Below are 24359 nucleotides of genomic sequence, written 5' to 3' on the forward strand. Positions count from 1 at the left end.
AGATGGGAATTTCTTGGACTTCACCCTTAGGTACTCTACTCTCAACCAATCAGATGTGAGCATTGGAGGAAATTGCACTCAAGCCTCAGAGGACAATGGAAGCTCAGATCGAAGGAGCCATCCAGACAATTCAAAATATTGAAATTGTTCTCTCAACCCCAATCTGGTGTGGGGAGCCATGAACAAATCATGGAAGAGACACACTCCTGTTACTTGTTGAATTCTCTTTTCATATTTGCTTCTTTATCTTAATTGATTTTTTTGTAGAAAATAAGATAGCAGACTCAGAGTTTAAAACAAGGTTTTGTCTTAGGGAACCCTCCTACACTGTTGGTGGAAATCTAGGTTGGTGCAGCCACTGTGGAAAACCGTAGTATGGAGATTCCTCAGAACACTAAAAATAGAATCACCATATGATCCAGTAATGCCACTCCTGGGCATAAATCCAGACAAAACTATAATTCAAAAAAGATATATGCAACGCTATGCTCATAACAGTACTATCTGCAATAACCAAGACATGGAAGCCGGCAAAATGTCCACTGACAGATGAATGGATAAAGAAGATGTGGTACATATATACAATAGAATATTACTCAGCCATAAAGAAGAATGAAATAATGCCACTTTCAGCAACATGGAGGCAATTAGAGATTATCATACTAAGTGAAGTAAGTCAGAAAAACACAAATACCATATGGTTTCAATTATATGTGGAATCTAAACTATGACACCAATATACCTACCTATGAAACAGAAACAGAATCGTGGACATAGAGAACAGATTGGTGGCTGCCAAGAGGGAGGTGGTTGAGGGGTTGATGGAGTGGAAGGTTGGGATTAGCAAATGCAAGCTTTTACATATAGAATGGATAAACAACAAGATCCTACTGTATAGCACAGAGAACTATATTCAGTATCCTATGATAAACCATAATGGAAAAGAATATTAAAAATGTGTAACTGAATCACTTTGCTGTACAGCAGTAATTAATGCAGCATTGTAAATCAACTATACTTCAATTAAAAATAAGCCTTTGTCTTTACTGAAAAACTGCTTGGAAGAAGAGGGTGAAGTGAATTTGCACAAGTAGGATACTGACAACCACACATCCACTGCTGAATCCATCAAAATTATAGACTTTCTGTTACACCAAGTAACAGATCCTCTCCGTGAAGTGCCTTGTGGTCTGCATGGGAGGAAATGCTCATGCTTTTCTGGAGATAATAGAAAGACAAATCTTATCATTTAGCCAACTCTGAAAGGGCTATTTGAATGGGGGTACAGATGACATTTATTTAAAGTGGGCCAGGAGGTTTGCCCAGGAAAACATTAAAGAGATATCATTTCATTGCAATTATAGGTTTCTCCCTCCCACCGCAGGTTACGTGGGTGCATCTCTGTCTATTATGGAGCAAACCTCTTTATTTCAACCTCTCCTTCTCCACCTACAGTCTCATGTACATCAGTATTAGGAAGATGGTTTTGCCACTCATATTACATTTTTCTTTGTTCAACTCATTCTGCTTGAGATCATTCTGCTGTCAAGAATTCCCTGTCCCATGGCAGTGAGAGAGAAATAATTTAAAATTTCACTTCTTACCCAGATGCCTATGACTTCCCATCCTCTCTTCCTCAAGCTCTCCTGGTTAAATCTGAGCCAAGACTTCCCAAGAGTCTATCTTTCAGATTTTCAAATGTTCCTCTTTTTATTAGGAAAAACATAAGATCATTCATTCTGACCAATCTTTCTGTATTTTTCAAACTCAGATATGTCTGTAAAACTCAGCCAGGAAAACAGAAACCTCTCTAGGTATTTTGAGCAGGAAGAGATTTAATACAGGCAGTTAGAGGTCTGCAATATTATTGGATAAACAGAGATGATAAAGTCAGGGAAAATCAAAGCTAACTTTCAGGAAATAAGAAAGTACAGAGACCCCTAAAACGGCCACCAGTGATCTATACTGCTCATCGCCACAAAGTGTGTCAACTTTAGGGGGCGATCTGAGAAGACACTGGCAAAAGCTCATGTCTACTCTCTTCTGAAGTTCATGAGATTGTCTGAAAATTTGCAGGTGCAACAATGATTTCTGCTTTCTATTTTCTGCTTCTGAATCACATTGAAAGCCTCCCATTCTGAATCTAAATCAGAATTCTGCTGATGAGGGATGCTGGGAAATGTAGTTCTCAGAATCCAAGCCCACAAATACGGCAGAGACTTTATAAGGAAATAGAGATGAATGTTAGTTTCCCACAACTAACGCACCAAGTGTCCACATTTTTCCAAGTACTGCATTAGTGAAGGTAGATACAGATAGAAAGATAGGGATAGCTATTCTACATTTTCCACATGAAGAAGTGGACCTCAGACTTGTTAGGTAATTTGTCCAAGGACGTACAATCAACAAGTGAGAATTGATCTCACTTCTGAGCCCACATTCTTTCTACAACATTCTCCTGTCTCATATAATGTTTAGGACACAAACTTTCATAACCTATACTATTCTTTTGCAGTGCATCTTCAGAAACTATCCAGGAATAAATTTCTACTTCAGGAGCCAGTTTAGATGTCTTAATTCATAGCATTTCCATGCATCTTTGTCTTTCTCTCTCCAGTGATATTCTGCCTCAGATGGTCCTGATGCTGGATGCCCACATCTCCTCTACCAGTTTCTTTTTTTAAGAATTAATTTATATATGTTAACTGAAGGATAATTACTTTACAATTTTGTGATGGTTTTTGCCATACATTAACATGAATCAGGCATGGATAAACATATGCGCCCCCCATCCTGAACCCCACCTCTATCAGTTTCAACTGATCCCTAGTTGTCTGAGGTTTGCTCACTTTCAACTTGATATTGTTAACTTCCAAGCTGGTACATAGGGGAGTCCCAACAAGCCCCTACTTCAACTTCTAAGGCACCTCTTCAGAAGGTCTGTGATGACCTCTGAAAGTCTCTGAGTCCCCAGTACAGTCTTTCAGGAAATACTACAGAGCTTCCCAAGATTGCTGTCAACTACATAGGCCATTCAGGTGCAACTCAGCTATCTCCTGATCTTTTTCAGAGATAATAGAAATCTCCTGCCACCTTCTAATGGGAGTCAAACTAGACAGAGAAGAGGAGTTGAGGAGGAAAGAAGCGGCAGCTCCATAAATTACTCAGCTGGGCTAGCAGAAGCCTTTAATTTTTCTTCTGCCCTAGAGACAAAAGGACCTTCTCCTCTTGATGAGGAGCAGGGTCTCAGCACCTAATGATGTCATCAGTCAGGATACCACTAAAATGAGTTTACCTCCAATTTCCCATCCTGAGCAAAGGCATTATCCTTACCCTGCCCCTGGACACGAAGCATATGCACTCTTAAATCCACGCCCCCACCCCGCTTACAAGAGGAAGAGATGAATGCAGGAATAAATGCAGCTTGGTAAATAGTGGGGTGCTTTGCAATTTGCTTTCTCAGTTAAAAAGGAAAGCAGAAAACCTAACAGGAGTGTCTCCTCTAAATCATATCTAGAGATGAGGGTAGAGGACAGAAGAGAAGCCCATTCTACAAAGTGGTGGCTTTTCAAAGCTATTTAAGGTAACACCGTAAGTCCCTGACATATAAACCTTCAAGTCGCAAACTTGCAAAGATGTGAATGTGTGTTCCATCAACGCCAGGTGTGTATGAATGAAATCACAGCTTGCCCTCTGTCTCCTATCGCTGATGACCCTTCATCTCTATCATCTCCCACCTCCTCTCCCTCCTCCATCACCAACTTTTCTTGCCTGTTCACTCGATGCCAGCCCCTACATGCCAGCTGTTATGCGGTACTACTGTACTTTCCAAGGTACTGTACTAATTTGCTCAGAGAAATAACAACTTCAGATATACAGATGACACCACTCTAATGGCCAAAAGGGAAGAGGAACTAAAGAATCTCTTAATGAAGGTGAAAAAGGAGAGTGAAAAAGCTGGCTTAAAACTCAACATTCAAAAAACTAAGATCACAGCATTCAATCTCATCACTTCATGGCAAATAGAAGGGGGAAAAGAGGAAGCAGTGACAGATTTTATTTTCTTGGGCTCCAAAGTCACCATGGACAGTGATTTCAGCCATAAAATTAAAAGACACTTGATCCTTGGAAGGAAAGCTATGACAAACCTAGACAGCATATTAAAAAGCAAAGACATCACTTTGCCCACAAAGGTTAATACACTCAAAGCTATGGTTTTTCCAGTAATCATATACGGATTGGAGAGTTGGACCATAAAGAAGACTGAGTGCCAAAGAAGTGATGCTTTCGAACTGTGGTGCTGGAGAAGACTCTTGAGAGTCCCTTGGACTGCAAGGAGATCCAACCAGTCCATCCTAAAGGAAATCAACCCTTAATATTCATTGTAAGGACTGATGCTGAAGCTGAAGCTCCAATACTTTGGCCACCTGATGTGAAGAGCTGACTCACTGGAAAAGACCCTGATGCTGGGAAAGGCTGACGGCAAAAGGAGAAGCAGGCAGCTGAGGACAGAGTGGTTAGACAGCATTACTGACTCAATGGACATGAATTTGAGCAAACTTCAGGAGACAGTGGAGGACAGGGAAGCCTGGTGTGTTGCAGTCCAGGGAGTTGCAAAGAGCTGGGCGTGATTTAGAGACTGAACAACAATTGTAAGATTAAAAATCTTTTCTTTATTTTTTGTTTGTTTTTTATGTATTATTTGCATGAAAAGTATTATGAACCTATTACAGTGCAGTCCTATATAGCCGATGGTGTTAGTCGGGTACCTAGGCTAACTTTGTTAGACTTAAGAACACACTTTCAGAACAGAATTCATTCATATGTAGGGAATTTATTATAAATTGACAGGAAAATCAACAAGACTGATGAAAAATGCTGGAAGAAGCAAGGTAAAATCGAAACACCAACTCCACTCCTGCCTATACCAGATGGTAAATCTGAACTCAGCCTATTTAAAGAAGAACACACACAATGAGGGGGATCTAGCCTTTTTCTAGAATGGGGGGCATAAAGGAAAGCAGGCACTGCCTGCTTATGACTTACGCATCGCTCTTGCCAATCCTGAGACAGACTCTTAAGAACAATGACTTCCATTCAGGAATTACAATGAGGCTTCCCAGGGAAACATTAAGCCATAGGTTAGATTCCAACCAGACTTACCCCTGCATGTACCAGAGGCAGGAGGCTGGCCTAGATGATGTGGAGGACACTGTTCCAGCCCCATAATTCTAGCCCCTGGTCCCTATGCATTATATCAGGTGACTCCCATCAGAGCTCAACTCGGAAGGGCCTTAGCTGTACACCAGGGAACAGGAAGAGGTCAAACCTTCATATGTAAATCTGTTTATAAGGGCTAGACCCCAGATGATTTACCAGTACCCAGAGTTGATTTAAAAGCAGTGTCAATTAACAGCCCTAATAATCTTCCAAGGACTTCCCTGGTGGCTCAGCGGTAAAGAATACACCTGCAATGCAGGAGATGTGGGTTGGATCCCTGGGTCGAGAAGATCCCCTGGAGAAGGAAATGGCAACCCACTCCAGCATTCTTGCCTGGAGAATCCCATGGACAGGGGAGCCTGATGGGCTACAGTCCATGGGGTCACAAAGGTCAGATACAACTCAGTGACTAAACCACCACCACCAATAATCTTCCAAACACTGTACCAGAGTTCAGTAGCTAATTCCCAAGCAAAAAGTACTTGTTTGTCTTCTCTTTGGAAAGCACATGTAACGGCTCATTTCTACTGGAGATAAAGTAAAGCCCGTGAGAGCCCAATCCAGCCTGTGACTTCAACATAGTGTCTCTGTGTCTCACATACACCACCCCCTCCCCAACGTCTCCTTCATTCTGCCATGTCTTCCAAGAGAAAAAAAAAAGAACTAGCTAAATTACAATGTGTTCTGGACATCAGGTCTTTTATGACTCCCTATAAAGAGAACAAAGTGGGCTTTCATCAAGCTTTAAATAAACCATTAAGTAAACTCTTAAAACCTTAAGAGACACTCGGCCTCTTCTATATTGAAAAAGTTTGCAATAAAGCCACACTGTGGTGGGAGGTGGGAGGGAGGTTCAAGAGGGAGGGGACATACTGTGGCTGATCCATGTTGATATATGGCAGAAACCAACACAATATTGTAAAGCAATTATCCTCCAATTAAAAATAAATTTAAGAAATAAAATGAAAAACACTTTTAAAAAGCCACACTGTGCTTCCCTCTCACACTCTGAAGGTTTATAGTACCAATTATAGCACAAGCCATATTTTAGGTCTTGAGGGCATATTGGGTGGATGAATTTGTGATCTAGATAACGAGAAAGGAAAAACCCTTGTCCACATACATTGACCCTACTCGACCAAGCTTCCTTAAATTAACCATGTTCTGTCATCTACAAAAAATGTTACAGAAAGCTAAAAAATCTTGCTAAAGAGGAGAAAGACAGCGTGAGTAAAAATGCCCTTTTCTGCTTCCTGAATGATAGTCGGACAGAGCTGTCCCAAGTTCCAATAAAAACAATTTGAAGTAAGATGCATGCACAATTCCAGGTGTGGGCATCCAATTAGAAATGGAGCTTTTTACAAACTATGAGAACAAGTCTGCATCAAGATGGGGATTTAAAGCATCCATGTACCTCTACCTGCTTCAATAGTCAAGTATTTTAAAAGGGATACAAATTTGTTGGCACATACAGAATGGGAGAGAAAATGAGAAACTGGAAAGATGAGAAGCAGATGGGTGAATGGGAACTGGCTTGGCTAAGCTGTAAGCTGGCAGTGGGAAAGGTGGCTCCAAGTGCCCATAAACTGGGGTATGAAAATGAGGCTAAAAATGGGAAAATTGGTTAAAAGACCATAAAGAAGTGATTGGGCTTCCCTAGTGGCCCAGATGGTAAAAAATCAGCCTGGAACGCAGGAGACCCAGGTTCAATCCCTGGGCCAGGAAGATCCCCTGGAGAAAGGAATGGCTATGCACTCCAGTATTCTTGCCTGGAGAATTCCATGGACAGAGGAGCCTGGTGGGCTACAGTCCGTGGGGTTGCAAAGATGAAGATGAGGCTAAAAACAGGAAAATTGGTTAAAAGATCTTAAAGAAGTGATTAGGCCCTCTAATTCCCTCTCCCCTCTAAGAAACTGGATGATGGCTCCACACACACCTAAACTTAAAGCAGATGAAACCAAAGATCAGGCCCAGGACAGAGGGACTGAGTGACCCTATGCACACTCAGTACTGAGACTCCCCCACCCACTATTGCAGCTTCCTTCCAGAGATGGGCTACTATGCCTGACTCCCTAGACAAGAGGGTAGAAGAGACTTCTTCTGGCACATGACCAACTCGAGAGAGAAAAACATAAAGATATTGACATCAGAGGTCAGTCAGATCTCTGTACTCTGAAGCTCACAATCCAAAAGCCTGTGGCACAGGGAACTCTACTCAATGTTATGTGGCAGCCTGGATGGGAGGGGAGTTTGGGGGAGAATGGATACCTGTATATGTATGGCTGGGTCCCTTTGCTGTTCACCTGAAACTATCACAACATTGTTTGTCAATTGGTTATACTCCAATACCAGTAAAAAAGTTTAAAGTTTGAACAAAAAAAAAAAACAAAGCCTGTGGCAAAGGGAGCAGTGAGCATTCCACTGGTCATCCCAGTGGTCAGTGAGCCCTCTGTCTGCCATCCATGCTTTCCAGTCCACTTGCGTTTAGCAGTAATTGTAACTAGATCTGGCCAGCTGACTATAGGCAGATGTGGCATGGTACTTCTGGAATGAAGCATGAGAACCAGCACACAACCATCTGGCTGTCTATTCCCCTACAAGGTGCACAAACAGACCACAGGATGCAGATGAAACATCTCCAGGATGAGGCACCCTCCATCAGCCAGGGTCACTGAGTGTGGAACAGAGTTCCATAGCAACCTCCACTGCTTGTGTTATGTGCGAAATTAACCTTTATTGTGGGAAGCCACTGGAGACTGTTTCAAAACACAAGTCTACTCTCTCCTGACTAACACAAAGCCATGCGCACACACGCAGGGTTTTCAAACACCATTTAGGTGTACAATGGTAAAATGCAAGCACTCAAGGATGCTCAGGTATCTGGTCCATCACCCTTCCGATTGTATCTCTTGTCAAAGTCCCTCTTAGGGAATCTCTAGATAAATCTTTTTTGACTCCTGAGAAATATACCACGCCGTCACCCAGCATCCCTGGTTCTCCCAACCTGGTGCCTTCATTTCTGACTCAGATACATATCAGATCACAGTCCACTGTGTTCCCCAATTCCAGGGAATAGTAGCTTTCCAGGTGGTCCTCCAGACGGCTTCTCTCCCCTACGGAGTGTGGATTGGGGTACAGAGTGGGTCACATCACATATCGACAATTCTCCCCACAAATACCCTCTCTCTCCAATTTCCAGTCTCAATTATTTTATACCTTTGAGATGGGTGATGGATGAAGGGTCAAGACACTGGTTTTTAGGTCACTGTCTTTGTAAACCCCATTTAGATGTCTAGATCCTGGCTTTGGAATATAAAGGTGCTTGTCTGCTTTTGTTTTGTTCTTGGCTTTCAGCATCTCAGCTAAAGGAAAGAAATTCAATGTGCTGTTACAGGTAATGGTTCAGGCAGCTTACTTGAAAGCCCATGCTACAGGGTCAGATAATGTCAGAGACCTAAGTTTGTACAGCTCTGTCTCCAAGGAACCAGAAAATAGACATCTGGTAACTCGAGAGCCATGATTACGGCTGATTGAAACTTGAAGAACTGTAAGAAGATGTGGGCCATATTTTAGCAATCTGAAACAAGATGAAATTCCATTATCTGCCTCTTGCTTCTGGTTTACAATCTCATTAAAATCAGAATTCCAGATTAGCTGCATCTGTGTTACCATGACATCAAACGGTTTGTTGCTAGAACCATTCCGTAGCCAGGAAGTTAAACTTCATAGCAATGGGCCAGTGGAAATAGAGTTTGCACAGAAGCTCTCCTGGGGTTAGAGAATGATTTGGAAACTGAAGTGTCCTTTTTCTGTGACTGAGAGATTTCCCAACAATACCCAGGCTTCTGAAGGTCAATTGTTGAACAAACCAAATCACAGTTACAAAGTGTTATTGCCGGAAGGGACCTTTGAGACATTTGAAGCTGAACCAAATAAGTTAAGCACACTCAGTCTTAGGTCCCAGTCTCAGGGCAAACAATTAATTTGTCTCACCACGTGGCAGCACCCACAAAACCCAGCCTCAATCAGTACCCATCAATGCAAGATGACATCAAAGATGAAATTGATTGGCCAGTTCTACCTGATTCCCTGGTTGCACAGGTGAGGAACATTGTCCTATTACTTGTTCAAGGTCAAAAGCAGAGAAAAGACGAGACTTCTCTGTTCCATGTTCTTTCAATCACTCCACTCTGAGTAAATGGGAAAACGGACATTTCTCTCTTACATATCTGTGGTCCATTCTTCCCATCAATCCCTCCAAACACTCAAGGCTTACTCTAGTTGTAGATGTGACTCAGATGTCATACTTACTAGTCTCTTCTGAGCCATGTACTTCTGCTTTTCCATTCTGGGACTACCCACATCCCTGGTAAGAAGCATCAAAATAAGATCTAATACTTTTGAATGGACCAGAACCACTAAATTCATTATTTCTAGAGCCTCCTGACCTTAACAGAAAGTCAATGTTATGCTTTCAAGTTAAAAGGCCTAACTTATTCCTGGAAAAGTAAAAATGGAATTCTTCCAAGTGCCATATTATGGATGTATTAAGCTTTTGGAGCTGATTGCATTTGAGGTCTTGAGTCTAGAAGGGACCAAAGAAAACAAAAAATCATCCCTTAAAACTCTTAGCACCTTTCTGAATCTTTTCCAGATGAACTTGCCTACCTCGGTCCAGAATAGAAAGTTGTTGTAGGTTAGAGGTGAACCTGAAATGCAGACATAGACAAATAGTTCATTCTATTCTTGGATTGCATATTACTGCTCCATATGGGGGTGGGGTGGGGGTGAGCCAAAACATATGGCACTCCATCTGTAAGATGGAGCTGGCTGGGTCCCATGAATGGCTTTTAATGCAAGTAGATTCAGCCTGATTTGGTCTGCCTCCAAAGGAGGCGGAAATGCCAGTGATTCAAATATTGTGTAAAACCATTGAAATTAATGGCACAAAACAAGACTCATTTGTATTCCGCCTAATTTAAAAGATGTCTGCCTGGTGTAAAGTAATGAATTAGTTATGGGGGTGTTTGGACTGAGTGTTCAACATCCTCTTGGAAGGAACAAAATGCCTTTCCTTTTCCTTCTTTCAAGCCATTCTCTGTTATTTTGTACCATTTCCCCCCAGGAAATCCACTAAGCATTTTGGCTTCTGTCATGGGCTGAATTTCATGAAGTTCACAGCACAGGACACGGATAATTCTACTTTACCCAAGACCTAGTTGGGAGGGAGAATTCAAGAAGATGCTCTTTCAAAAGGTGCCTAGTGGAGCCATACTGTTCATGCTTTTCCAGGAAATCTCCAACAACTACTCATCATTAGCATACCCAGTGAGTGTGAGATTGTGCCTTTCCTGAATGCAACAGGAGAGAACTTGAAGTTCATCCTTGGATGATTGCACTGGGCTTCCATGCCACACGTTCCATGGGAATATCTCCAAAGTCTCACGTGCAGCCCCAGCCCCATTCAGTCACTCTCGGGATGATGATGGTAATGGGATTAATGCACGCTGAGATCCTGCTCTGTGCCAGGCATCAAGCTATGCATTACATGTGAAATATATGATTCTATTCTTACAATAATATCATAAGATAGGCTCTGTCCTCCACACTTCTCAGATGAAGAGGCTGAAGTTTAAAAAGTTGTCAAAGTCAAAGAGATAGTGACTGGCAGACCAAGAACCCCACTGTTTCTGCCCCAAATGGCATGCTGAGATTGAACAGGAAAATGCGGTGCAGCTACCCCTATGAGCACCCACCTAAGCTGATGCATCTCTCCATGGGACAGCCCAGCCTCTTTGCTGTTGTTGTTTAGTCTGTCAGTCATGTTCAGCTCTTTGCAGCCCCATGGACTGCAGGATGCAAGGCTTTCCTGTCCTTCACCATCTCCCAGAGTTTACCAAACTCATGTCCATTGAGTTGGTGATGCCATCCAACCTTCTCATCCTTGGTTGCCCCCTTCTCCTCTTGCCCAACACAGGGTCTTTGCCAATGAGTTGGCTGTTTGCATCAGGTCGCCAAAATACTGGAGCTTCAGCATCAGTCTTGCCAATGAATATTCAGGGTTGATTTCCTTTAGGATTGATTGGTTTGATCTTGCAGTCCAAGGGACTCGCAAGAGTCTTCTCCAACTCTACAGTTCAAAAGCATCAATTTTTTGGCACTAAGCCTGCTTTATGGTCCAACTCTCACATCCATACATGACTACTGGAAAAATCATTGCCTTGACTATACAGATCTTTGTCGGCAAAGTGATGTCTCTGCTTTTTAATACAATGTGTAGGTTTGTTATAGCTTTCCTTCCAAGGAGCAAGCATCTTTTAATTTCATGGCTGCAGTCACCACCTGCAGTGATTTTGAAGCCCAAGAAAAGAAAATCTGTCACTGCTTCCACTTTTTCCCCATCTATTTGCCTTGAAGTGATGGGACTGAATGCCATGATCTCAGTTTTTTGAATGTTGAGTTCCAAGCCAGCTTTTTCACTCCTCTTTCACCCTCAAGAGGCTCTTTAGTTCCTCTTCACTTTCTGCCATTAGGGTAGTGTCATCTGCATATCTGAGGTTGTTGATATTTCTCCTGGCAGTCTTGATTCCAGCTTGTGATTCATCCAGCCCAGCATTTCACATGATGTACACTGCATGTAAGTTAAATAAGCAGGGTGACAATATACAGCCTTGTTGTACTCCTTTCCCAATTTTGAAACAGTGAGTTGTTCCACTTAATTTAAAGAACTAGTTAACTCAAACTAGGGATGACAAGAAAAGCAAGCACTCTCTAGTCATGACCTTCAGTCAAAGCAGGGCAGGGATGAAGCCTGCACAAAATCTCCATGGCACCATTTCCACCTGGATGGGACTGGTTTCCTCAATACTGTATTATATAATTCAGATTAAGACCCCCTGATCAAGGCCGGAGTTCACCAGAAACCCCACACAGCCCATCTTTCCCTTTGAAGGGAAGACTCTGTGATTTGTGGTCCATTCTTGACTGGACTAACTACTTAGTCAAGTAGTTTTCACATCTATTTTGGCAACATAGACCTTACCTCCCCAAATGAAATTGACAAATGAAAACCTTTCATCTTCAGAGAAAATAGATGGCTCTTAGATTTCTTCTCCTTCAAAGGACAAACCCTGAAGCTTCTAAGAAGTTTCCCAACATCACCATTGGAAATCCAAAGTTTCAGACCCATTTTCCACCTCCTACCTGTAAGGATCCTGGTAGACCCAGAGTCATGGACATATCCCCAGTTCCTTGCTAGGAAGCAGAGTTCTTGTGGAAAGCTACCAGACTTCGTGTTAACAAGACTATTTTTATAATTGCACCCATTAAGCTAACTATATCACTTAGGTGACCACAGAAGGTGGAATTCAAGGGAGCCCAAGCCTGAATCATTTCTGGGAGAGAGTGTTAATAGAACCCTTTGGTCAGAAGCAGCCTTTCTTCTGCAGGAGGCACAGGGCACCTGCCTTGTATATTACTCGGCTTGAAGGAGGTCATTGCATCTGTTTATTTTGTATTAAATACCTTCTGGTGCTTTCAAGATGGGGATGAAAGGTATAAAGAAATTAAAAGAAAATCGTTTTAGATCCTTAGCATCCATTCTAAAAACAATTATCCTAAAAATTAAATATGGATTTCTTGAAAAGGTGGATGAGGGATTTCCTTTGCTGGAAAATCATAGAGTTTCTTTTCTTCCTTTCTTCTTTTTTCTTTCTTTCTTTTTTATTTATTTTGTGTGTGTGTGTGTGGTCACATCTCTCTATCTTCAACACCCAGCATGAGGCTTAGCACAATTTATTTCAGGTTCCCTGTCACAGAGCACACCCACCAGAGTTCTTCTTGGAGAAGCTATTTGTCTGTGGCTGGCCCAGCAAGTGCCAATGCCAGCGAGTTCCATGGGCACAGTTATAGAGGTTTACAAGTGGGGTGAGGACATGCAGAGCTGAGCTGAGCTTGGTCCCAGGGAGAGAGCCTGACTGCCCAGGCTCAGAGCCATTGCCTGCTTCTAAGAAAATGCCCTGTTGGGCCCAGGTCCTGGAAAACTGATGCTATGCTGAGTCACTGACACCCAGCCAAGCTCTACCCCCCACCGCGAGCCTCCTCCTCACCCCTACCCTGCTCCTGCGCATACAAGCCTGCGTGCCCTACTCCCCAATCCAGGACCACCCTCCCTCCTTCTCCAACATTGAATCTGTAAATAAGGCCAGAGTTCTGCCACCTGAAGAAAGGGCCTTTCAGTCTTGAAACATGTGTCGCAGACACAAATCGCGGTCCTCCATTCGGTGCACAGGTAATAAAACTTGCTTCATCTTTCTATAACTCAAGTTTATTTCTATTTTGAGCTATCACTCCACGAGGCTGGGAGAAACTCTCAATCAATTCACTTCCCTGTGACTGTGCCTAAATCCTAGGGACTTACTCGGTGCACAACTTGGGAGCAGGGGTGCCATCTGGTCCTTGCTGTCAACTGCCAACTTGGGGATCCACCAGCACCCCTTCATTTCTCTCCTCCATGTGCTCAAGCCAGCTCTCCACTGCTCCTATGCCTGTGGAGGGTCCAGAAATGACTCTGCTCTTCTGGGCCTTGGGGTAGGGCTGGGAGGGCTGAGGGTGGCCACCCAGCTTCCAGGTTCTACCACTGATGTCTCCATAAACACGCTCACTCACCTTCCCTGAAACTCAGTCAATTGTGGACGCCACTGGGTTTGTTCAGTTTGACATAACTTGTTGCTGCTGTGACTGCAAGATAATCACAGTGGAGTAGAGAAGGCAAAGACAGGAATTATCAAGGGACAAAAACAGTCAATGCTTTTAAAAATATGGCGCCACCTTCCAGGTGACCACACAGCAGCAGCCCCGATGTGTTCTGTTTGCCACACTTTTTATTTTTCTTTAATTTTTTAATTGGAGGATAATTGCTTTACAATGTTGGTTTCTGCCATATGACAACACGAATCAGTCATATGTGTGTGTGTGTGTGTGTGTGTGTGTGTGTATACACCCCTCTCTTAAGCCTCCCTCCTGCCCCCATCCCACCCATCTGGGTTATCACAGAGCACCAGGTTGAGCTTCCTGTGTTATACAGCAGCTTCCCACCAGCTGTCAATTTCACACGTGGTAGTATATATATGCCAATGCTATTTTTTCAACTTGTCCCACCCTCTCCTTCCCCCAGAGAAGGCACTGGTGACCCACTCCAGTACTCTTGCCTGGAAAATCCCATGGACAGAGGAGCCTGGTAGGCTGCAGGCCATGGGGTCGCTAAGATTCGGACACGACTGAGCGGCTTCACTTTCCCTTTTCACTTTCATGCATTGGAGAAGGAAATGGCAACCCACTCCAGTGTTCTTGCCTGGTGAATCCCAGGGACGGGGGAGCTTGGTGGGCTGCCGTCTATGGGGTCACACAGAGTCGGACACGACTAAAGCGACTTAGCAGCAGCAGTTCCTTCCCCCACTGTGTCCACAAGTCCATTCTCTATGTCTGCATCTCTATTCTTTTCCTACAAATAGTTTCATCGATGCATTTTTCTAGATTCCATATGCATGCATGCTAAGTCTCTCAGTCGTGTCCGACTTTGTGACACCATGGACTGTAGCCCGCCAGGTTCCTCTATCCATGGGATTCTCCAGGCAAGGATATTAGAGTGGGTTGTCATTTCCTCCTCCAGGGGAATCTTCCCAACCCAGGGATCGAAACCACATTTCTTGTCTCCTGCATTGGCAGGTGGGTTCTTTACCACTAGCACCACCTAGGAAGCCCATATGCATTTATATACGATATTTATTTTTCTCTTTCTGACTGCACTCTCTATGACAGACTCTAGGTTCACCAACCTCAGTTCAACCGATTCACTACCTCCCTTTTTAGAAGGTGATATAAGAGAGGGTTGGAGACGAGGCAGCCTGTGGTCATGGTGGACACAAACCAGGACCCCCTCTCTGGAAGACAGGGAGTGAGCTAGAAAGGACAGCAGGGTATTTTAAGAAAGAACATCCCCCCGCAGATGGGCTGGCCCTCCCCAGAGCTCCTGGGCGTTTGTGTGGTGAGCTCGTAAGGCACTCGGATCTCCTTGCAGCTGACGCCTTCCTTCCACCAACACAACACACACCACATGTTCAGGACAGGTATCCCAAGGTTCCTGGGGTCCTTCCAGCAGTTCAGGGAGTGGAGCTTGTGGCTGCTACTGCAATGAAGCTTTTCCTCTTTTAGCCTCCCCCTCCCAGGTATGAGTCTTCCAAACCCAAACTCGGCTACTCATCCTGCCGGGTGAGACATTGGTGATTCTGTGGCCAGAATCCTTGAGATGGTGAGCTCTGGAGTCAGGAGACTAAGGTTCAAAATTCTTGCCATGACTCAACCTAGCAGTGTAATCAGGTCATAGAGAAGCTCCCCTGTATCTGTCTGTAAACTTACAGTTCAGTTCAGTTTAGTTCAGTTGCTCAGTTGTGTCCGACTCTTTGTGACCCCATGGACTGCAGCATGCCAGGCTTCCCTGTCCTTCACATCTTCTGGAGCTTGCTCAAACTCATGCCCATGGAGTCAGTGATGCCATCCAACTGTCTCCTCCTCTGTCGTCCCCTTCTCCTCCTGCCCTCAATCTTTCCCAGCATCAGGTTCTTTTCCAGTGAGTCAGCTCTTCACATCAGGTGGCCAAAGTACTGAAGCTTCAGTGTCAGTCCTTCCAATGGATATTCAGGGTTGATTTCCTTTAGGATTGACTGGTTGGACCTCCTTGCTGTCCAAGGGACTCTCAAGAGTCTTCTGCAACACCACTGTTTGAAAGCATCAATTCTTCGGCCCTCGGCCTTATTTATGGTACAACTCACACATCCATACCTACTACTGGAAAAACCATAGCTTCGATTATATGGACCATTGTTGGCAAAGTAACATCTCTGCTTTTTAATACTCTGTCCGGGTTTGTCATAGCTTTTCTTCCAAGGAGTAGTCATATTTTAATTTCATGGCAGCAGTCACCATCTGCAGTGATTCGGGAGCCCAAGAAAATAAAGTCTGTCACTGTTTCTGTTGTTCCCTCATCTATTTGCCTTGAAGTGATGGGACTGGATGCCATGATCTTAGTTTTTTGAGTGTTGAGTTTTAAGTCAGCTTTTTCACTCTACACTTTCACCTTCATCAAGAGGCTGTTTAGTTCCTCTTCACTTTCTACCATTAGGGTGGTGTTGAGGTTTGAGCCAGCTTAAACTCACAGATGCCCATGAGAATGGAACAAGGACATTTGTATGGAATCCTTAGCATGATGTCTCACACGTGGCAAGAGCTGATGACCAAGGAAGTCAGCTCATTCCATTATTGCAACCACCAGCTTCACCCCAGCCCATCGCCTCACCCTTCTCCCTGGACAGGCAGATCTGGAGCGCGGGGGTGGGGGGTCCTCCAAATTCTCCTCCTCCCAGGAGCTAGGCTTAGGCCTCTGCTGACCCATCCCCAGGGAAGCCCTGTCTTTGCAACCTGACCCAGGGGGCCCTGATTTTGTAGTGTGTTTATGGAGTGAAGGGCTGATTACAGTATGCTCTCTTCCTCCCCCCTGCACTCAGCTATAGCAGTCCTCTTTCTGCATGGGGGACATGTTCTGAGTGGCCCAGTTAGCATCAGGGAGCCAAGACCATGTCACTTCTGTCCCAGTCACTCCTCACCAGGCAATCTTACAGCCTTTGCTATAAACTGACCTTTCCAAGCCAACTAACTGCTCCCTAATGTCTGAGAGCGTCACCTTGGCCCCAGTTTATGGGTAAAGAGGTCTGCAGAACAAGGATATCTGACCCTGTGTCCCAATATTTCTGAGGCTCAGAGGGCCAGAAGTCAGAGCCTGAAGCACTTATTTCTGGTGGCTTTGGGGAAGAAGCTGTGATTTTCCCTTGGGACAGTGTCTCCCTGGTTCTGGAAAAGACCATCCTGGTGTCTCTTTTACAGGGTATAGACACAAGTCCCATGTTAGTATCCAGATGAACAAATCTGGAAGCAATTTCTCCGATTGGGTTGGGGACCTCCAGTTTTGATAATTTAGAAGATGATCTCTGCAGCAGTTGGGGATATCTCTCCAAAGATCATTTGGATGCTTGCTAATTTCTTTTCTTTTTAATTAATTTTCACTGGAGTGTGTGCTGTGCCATGCCATGCTCAGTCACGTCTGACTCTTTGTGAGCCTGTAGACTGTAGCCCGCTAGGCTCCTTGGTCCATGGGATTTCGGAGGTAAGAATACTGGAGTGGGTTACCATTCCCTCCTTCTGGGGATCTTCCCAACCCAGAGATCATGTCTCCTGTGTCTCCTACCTTGCAGGCTGATTCTTTATTGCTGAGCCACCGGGGAAGCCCTATTGGAGTATAGTTTGCTTTATAAAGTTGTGTTAGTTTCATACTGTACAGCAAAGTGAAATCAGTCATATGTACACATATATTCACTGTTTTTTGGATTTCTGTCCCATTTAGGCCACCAAACAGCACTGAATAGAGTTCCTTGTGCTATACTGCTGCTTGCTAAGTCACTTTAGTCATGTCCGACTCTGTGCGACCCCATAGACGGCAACCCACCAGGCTCCCCCATCCCTGGGATTCTCCAGGCAAGAACACTGGAGTGGGTTGCCATTTCCTTCTCCAATGCATGAAAGTGAAAAGGGAAAGGGAAGTTGCTCAGTCGTGTCCGACTCTTAGCGACCCCATGGCCTGCAGCCTACCAGGCTCCTCTGCCCATGGGATTTTCCAGGCAGGAGCACTGGAGTAGGGTGCCATTGCCTTCTCCCATGTGCTATACAGTAGGTTCTCATTAGTTATCTGTCTTATACATAGTAGATAATGTGTATCTCCCAGTTCATCCCACAGCCGCTTCCCCACTTGATGTTCATACATTTGTTCTCTACATCTGTGACTCTATTTCTGCTTTGCAAATAAGTTTATCTGTATTATTTTTCTAGATTCCACATATAAGCAATATTATACAATATTTCTTTTCTCTTTCTGACTTACTTCCCTCTGTATGACACTCTCTAGGTCCATCCATGTCTCTGCAAATGGCACAATTTCATTCCTTTTTATGGCTGAATAATATTCCACTGTATATATGTACCATATCTTCTTTATCCATTCCTCTGCCATTGAACATTTAGGTTGCTTCCATGTCCTGGCTATTATAAATAGTGGGGTGGGTGTGGGGATAAGGGGATGATAACCCCAGACTGACTCAGGTGTGGAAGGAAACATCTCATAATTTGGGCAGGTGTGGGGCTCAGCAAAAAGGTCACTGTGGGGAGGGCGGTGGGGGCAGAGACAGGAGTCCCGTGAGATCTGGGTGTGATGCCCTTTGCAGGAAGTGAAACCCTGAGCCGATTTTAAGGTTTTATTTTCTTTCATGTAATTCCTTCAAGTCTCAGTGATGTTTATAAACAGGTCAGTGTTTGGGTTAGTCCATTAGAAGATAAAGGGGGTAGTCAGTGTTTAAGTCTGGGGACAAGGCAGACTGTGGGAGGAGGGGGACACTTCTCTAAAGGAGGGTTCCCCATTCAGCAAGTGGCGTGGATTTTCTGGATGTGTGTGGACGGTGGACACTGCCTTGCCTGAAAAGCATGTGATGCTGTGGACATTTGTTTTCTTGATAGAGGGAGACATAAGAATGCATATGAATTCACTGACTCACAATTTATTATTTTTATAATTTTTTAATTTATTTATTTTTACTTTTGGCTCTGCTGGGTCTTCATTGCAGCACAGGCTTTTCTCTAGTTATGGTGAGTGGGGGCTCCTCTCTAGCTGTGGTGCAGGGGTTTCTCACCACCGTGCCTTCTCTTGTTGCAGAGCACGGGCTCTAGGGCACATTGTCTTCAGTGGGTGCAGCTCCCGGGCTCTAGAGCACAGGCTCAATAGCTGTGGCCCATGGGCTTAGCTGCTCTGCGGCATGCAGGGTCTTCTCAGGTCAGGGATAGAACCCGTGTCTTCTGCATTGGCATGTGAATTCTTTATCACGGAGCCACCAGGGAAGGCCCTCACAATTTGTTTTTAAGTACACAATGTGTGTCACACTGTGTGACACATTGTGTGTCAGGCCCTGTGGGAAGTGGTCAAGATACACGGTGAAGAGACAGTGGTGGTTCTTGTCCATATGGAGTATCCGTCACCAGGAATTGATGAACAACAACATAATCATCCTATAGGCAATACATTGGGCTTCCCAGGTGGCACTAGTGGTAAAGAACATGCCCGCTAATGAAGGAGGCATAAGAGATGCGGGTTCAATTCCTGGGTCAGGAAGATCCCCTGAAGGAGGGCATGGCAAGCCAGTCCAGTATTCTTGCCTGGAGAATCCCATGGACAGAGGAGCCTGATGGGCTACAGCTCATAGGGTCACAAAGAGTCGGACACGACTGAAGCAACTTAGCATGCAAGCACACAGGCAATATATTAATTAGGGCTCTGCTGAAGGCAACAAGAGGGAAGAACAGAAGACTGTGAGAGGAAGTTACTGGCAACCTAATGTACAGCTTTGATTATTTTATTGAAACATTATATTTTATTATGTTTTCAACAGCAGATTATTATATTATTTAAACACCAAATTTTATTGGCATTTCATCATAAAACAGCAATTGACATCTACTAAAAATGAAGTTCCAGACACTGTCCTGATGTGTTGCTTCTGAGATATGATTCTAAAACAGAATTCTGGCTGTTCACTCCCAACCACAAATACAGTGTGGGGGCAAGAGTGGCCCAGAAAAGAGGGCTGGTCAGGAATAGGTGGGTATAGTGGGCTGAACGAGGAACCATCACGATTTGCATGTTGAAGTCCGGAGCCCCAGAACCTCAGATACAACTGTGTTTGTAGACAAAGCCTTAAGAGAGATAATTAAGCGAAAACGTTTCATTGGGGTGGGCCCGAATCCAATAGGCCTGGTGTCTTTATAAGAAGAGGAGATTAGGACACAGACACACAGAGGGAAGACAGTGTGAAGACAACTGGGAGAAGACGGCCGACTGCAAGCCAAGGAGAGAGGCCTCAGGAGAAAGCAATTTGGCCAACATCTTGATCACGGACTTCCAGCCTCTATTTCTGTTGTTTAAGCCCCCTACTCTGGTAATTTTGCTATGGCAGCTGTAGCAATACAACACAGTGGGAAAGATCTTCCAGAAGGAGGCAGAGGAGCCGTCTCGTCTGCGTGCCCAGCATCCCACATGTCTTCTCTGGGTGCTGTGAGTCAGGGCTGCCTCCTCTCCGAGCAGACGTGGGGCCTCTGCTTCTACAGGCAGGGGCGGAGTTGGGGGGTGGGCAGGGCTGTCAGGGACTGAGGGCAGCACTGCTCTTTCCCGGAGCCCCATTTATTTTCCCTGATGCCCACTCAGTCCTTTCTCCAGACTGACTGTTACCCCAAAACTGAGCACCTGATCTATCCTCCTGCAGACTCTGTGAATGTCACATGTTTCTCGCCTTCTCCCCTCTTCCTTCAACCACCGGGTGAATACAAAACAATCTCCTGAAAGTCCCCAGCAGCAATTGTCTCTCCCAGAACGAGGGGCATGGAGCTCATAGTTTAAAGGAGATTACCTCCTCGGATTTAATGAGAGCCACTGTGAAAGTAGTGTCTCGGAGAAAAGGGGGAAAAAAACACCATCAAAAAAAAAAAAGAATAGCCATCCAATTAGTGTTTCTAACATGGCCTCATTATAATCCACGTCTGACATTTGCCAGTGGTGTTAGATTTGAGCTGCAAAAAAACGTCTTTTGAAAAGCAAATTGACATTTGCCATCACCCTCCCCCACCCCCTGGAGTCCTAAGATTTAAGCATTTACCGTGGCAGCTGGGATTAGGGAAAGAAGGCAGAGGGACCACGAGCGAACTAACTCACGACAGGGAAGGACGAGATGCCTGATCGAGGAGTGAGGGGAGGACATCGCAGCTACATGTGGACGACCCTCACCTTCCGTGTCTCTGTGTGATTTCCTTTTTAGGAAACATTTAATAAGAGACAGAAGCCAGATTGGGTTGAGCTGAATGCAGGATCGCCATGGCAACCTTCCTTCGGAGGTTATCCAAGTCAGGTAGTGACAGCAAAGCTGAGTTAAAGGTCATCCCTGCCGAGAAAGATGGGCATTGATAAAGTATTTTAACAAGACCCAGAGGAGCTGGTATTTGAGAGCAACCCACAGAGGATCAACTAGACCCTAGGAATGAGAGGCAAACAACAGCAGGGTGAGAGGGGGCGTTCTGTGGGGGATTCCATCAGAGCCCCACGCTGGAGCTATAAACACCTCGTCCTCTGCGCAGAGAACTTGGGTCTCCACCAAAAGCTCAGACTTGACACGATTTGTATTTGCTCAAAGGAAGGGTTAAAACCCATTGGCCTCTGGATGGTAAAGAAGTACATCTGTGCAATTCTGTGCCCAAGACACTTTCAGGCATTCCTGGAAAGTTCTGAATGGGCCAAATTTTTACAAATGGAACAGCACTGACCTTCTTTATCACTCCCAGAGATGGTTTATTTAATCTCTTTTCTATTAGAACATCACTTTAAAATCTTAGAGTTAAGAACCCTTTTCTAGCACAACGCTGAAGCCAGAAATATCTGAGGAAACCACATAAATATGAGTGTGTGGCTGGCCGTGAGGAGAAGATGTAAAATGAATTTTAAACACAAGAAAATATGACAGAACTAAGATTCCCACATGCTGTGGAGCAACTAAGTCCAGGCGCTGCAACTACTGAATCTACGCACAACTAGAGTCCGTGCTCTGCAATGAAAGTTCCCGCGTGAGGCAAGGAGAATCCTGCATGCTGCAACTAAGACCCAGTGTAGCCAAGTAAATAAATATTTTTTAAAAAAGGAAGAAAATAACAAAATAACCCAACATCCCTCATAAATAAGCAAATGCCTATTTAAATGATAGCAAATAAACATAGGTACGTGAAAACAATAGTATTTTACTATCATATAATCAAGGATCTAGCAGTGTGGTAATACTTAGAGTTGATGGGGTGTGAGGAAACAAGCATTCTTACACACTCTTGGCAAGAGTGTAAATTGGTGCCACTCAGTGGTAGACAGTTTGTATAAATCTATCAAAATTTAAAATGGACCTCCCTTTGAAATGGAAGCTCCACTGCTGCATAGCTGCTCTCATGCGAAGATATATGGACACAGGTGTTCATTCATTGCAGCATTGTTTATACTAGCAACAGATCAGAAACACTGTGAAGGTCCCACAGGAGACGGACGGAAGAAATTATGAAACATCCATAACATGGAATAATAGAAAGAATGAGACATGTATGGGTGTTGACATAAAATAATCTCCCTAATACATTACATGAAAAAAGCAAGTACAGAATCGTATCATATGCTCACCTGTACTTTTCCACAATTATCGAATTTCACCATGTGCATATATTAATTGCTTAATTTTTAAAATTAGGCTTAAAATGTCATCTGGGATTTGAATTATGGACCATTTGTTCCACATGGTTGAGGCTTCCCTGGTGGCTCAGATGGTAAAGAATCTGCCTGCAATGCAGGAGACCTAGGTTCAATCTCTGGGTCAAGAAGATCCCCTGGGGAAGGGAATGACTACCCACTCCAGTATTCTTGCCTGAAGAAGTCCATGTTGGCAACCCCAGCATCCAGTTCTCCTTTCCTCCTTCACAGGACCTCAGGACTCCAACCATCCCTTAAGTAGCCCATGTGATTCAAAGGACATAAACCTACCCAACTCCAGTGGTGGGCCCTGAGTCAGTGGGTTTCAGATTTTAGGAAGCACCAGAACCAGCTGGAGGGTTTATTAAATCAGAGAGTGTCTGATACAGTAGATCTAGAGAGGGGCTCTGAGAAGTTTCATTCCAAAGAAGCACTGATACTGCCGGTCTGGGGACCACACCTGAAGAACCCATGATTTAAACCAGAAAATCCTTCCTTTGTGTTAATGATGGCTTCAGAGCTACAGCAGCAACACCATCTGATATCTGATGGGATGTTTTGTGGAAGAACACTTCCTTCTCTTAAGAGAGAAGCACCGAGTAAACCACGCTTTCTTTCCTCTTCCCCTCACCCGAACATGAATGGGACAGGGATGAAACCTGACTGTTACTGGGAGGCATCTTATAACCACAAGAGAAGTCAGCCTCGAGATGCCACCAAACTGTGAAAGGAGCAGAAAGATGAAAATCTCTAAGTCCTGGATCTGAGGTCCATCCCACGGCTAGATTTCCTTCCATCTGAGCTGATGCATGCGATTACATTCGGGCCCCTCTACGCTGTCTTCAGGCGATTACATTCGGGCCCCTCTACGCTGTCTTCATGCGATTACATTCGGGCCCCTCTACGCTGTCTTCAGGCGATTACATTCGGGCCCCTCTACGCTGTCTTCATGCGATTACATTCGGGCCCCTCTACGCTGTCTTCAGGCGATTACATTCGGGCCCCTCTACGCTGTCTTCATGCGATTACATTCGGGCCCCTCTACGCTGTCCTGTTGTTGGTGTTCAGTCACTAAGTCATGCTTGACTCTTGCGACCCCGTGGCCTGTAGCCCGCCAGGCTCCTCTGTCCATGGGATTCTCCAGGCAAGAATACTGCAGCGGGTTGCCACGCCCTCCTCTGGGGGGATCTTGCCAACTCAGGGATTGAACCCACATCTCTTACATCTCCTGCCTTGGCAGGGGGATTCTTTACTGCCAAGCCACCAAGGAGGCCCTTTGTCTTCTGTTACCTGCAGACAAACACTTTTCAACTTACACAAGCCTAAAAGGCATTATTTTTTTTTTAATGAATTTATTTATTTTAGTAGGGCGCTAATTACTTTACAATATTGTAGTGGTTTTTGCCATACACTGACATGAATCAGCCATGGGTTTACATGTGTTCCCCATCCTGAACCCCTCTCCCACCTCCCTCCCCATCCCATCCCTCTGGGTCATCCCATTGCCCCAGCCCTGAGCATTTGTCTCATGCATCCAACCTGAAATGGTGTTCTGTTTCACATATGATAATATACATGTTTCAATGCTATTCTCCCAGAACGTCCCACCCTCACCTTCTCCCTCAGAGTCCATAAGACTGTTCTATGCATCTGTGTCTCTTATTCTGTCTTGCATATAGGGTTATCGTTATTTTTAAAATATTTAAAGTTAAAACCA

The 24359-nt window shown here is 44.5% G+C and overlaps 1 long non-coding RNA gene across 1 annotated transcript; it reads left to right on the forward strand.

The window, feature by feature from the left end:
• The first annotated feature begins 8921 nt into the window (after positions 1 to 8921).
• Positions 8922 to 13536, forward strand: LOC145530586 (uncharacterized). The gene is made up of 2 exons (XR_014071917.1): positions 8922 to 9321; positions 10346 to 13536. It is a non-coding gene; the product is annotated as an uncharacterized LOC145530586 (long non-coding RNA).
• Positions 13537 to 24359: the final 10823 nt, after the last annotated feature.

The sequence above is a fragment of the Giraffa tippelskirchi genome, chromosome 12 (assembly GCF_054371585.1).
Source record: "Giraffa tippelskirchi isolate mGirTip1 chromosome 12, T2T-mGirTip1v1.2.pri, whole genome shotgun sequence".
In the NCBI taxonomy this organism is placed as follows: domain Eukaryota; kingdom Metazoa; phylum Chordata; class Mammalia; order Artiodactyla; family Giraffidae; genus Giraffa; species Giraffa tippelskirchi.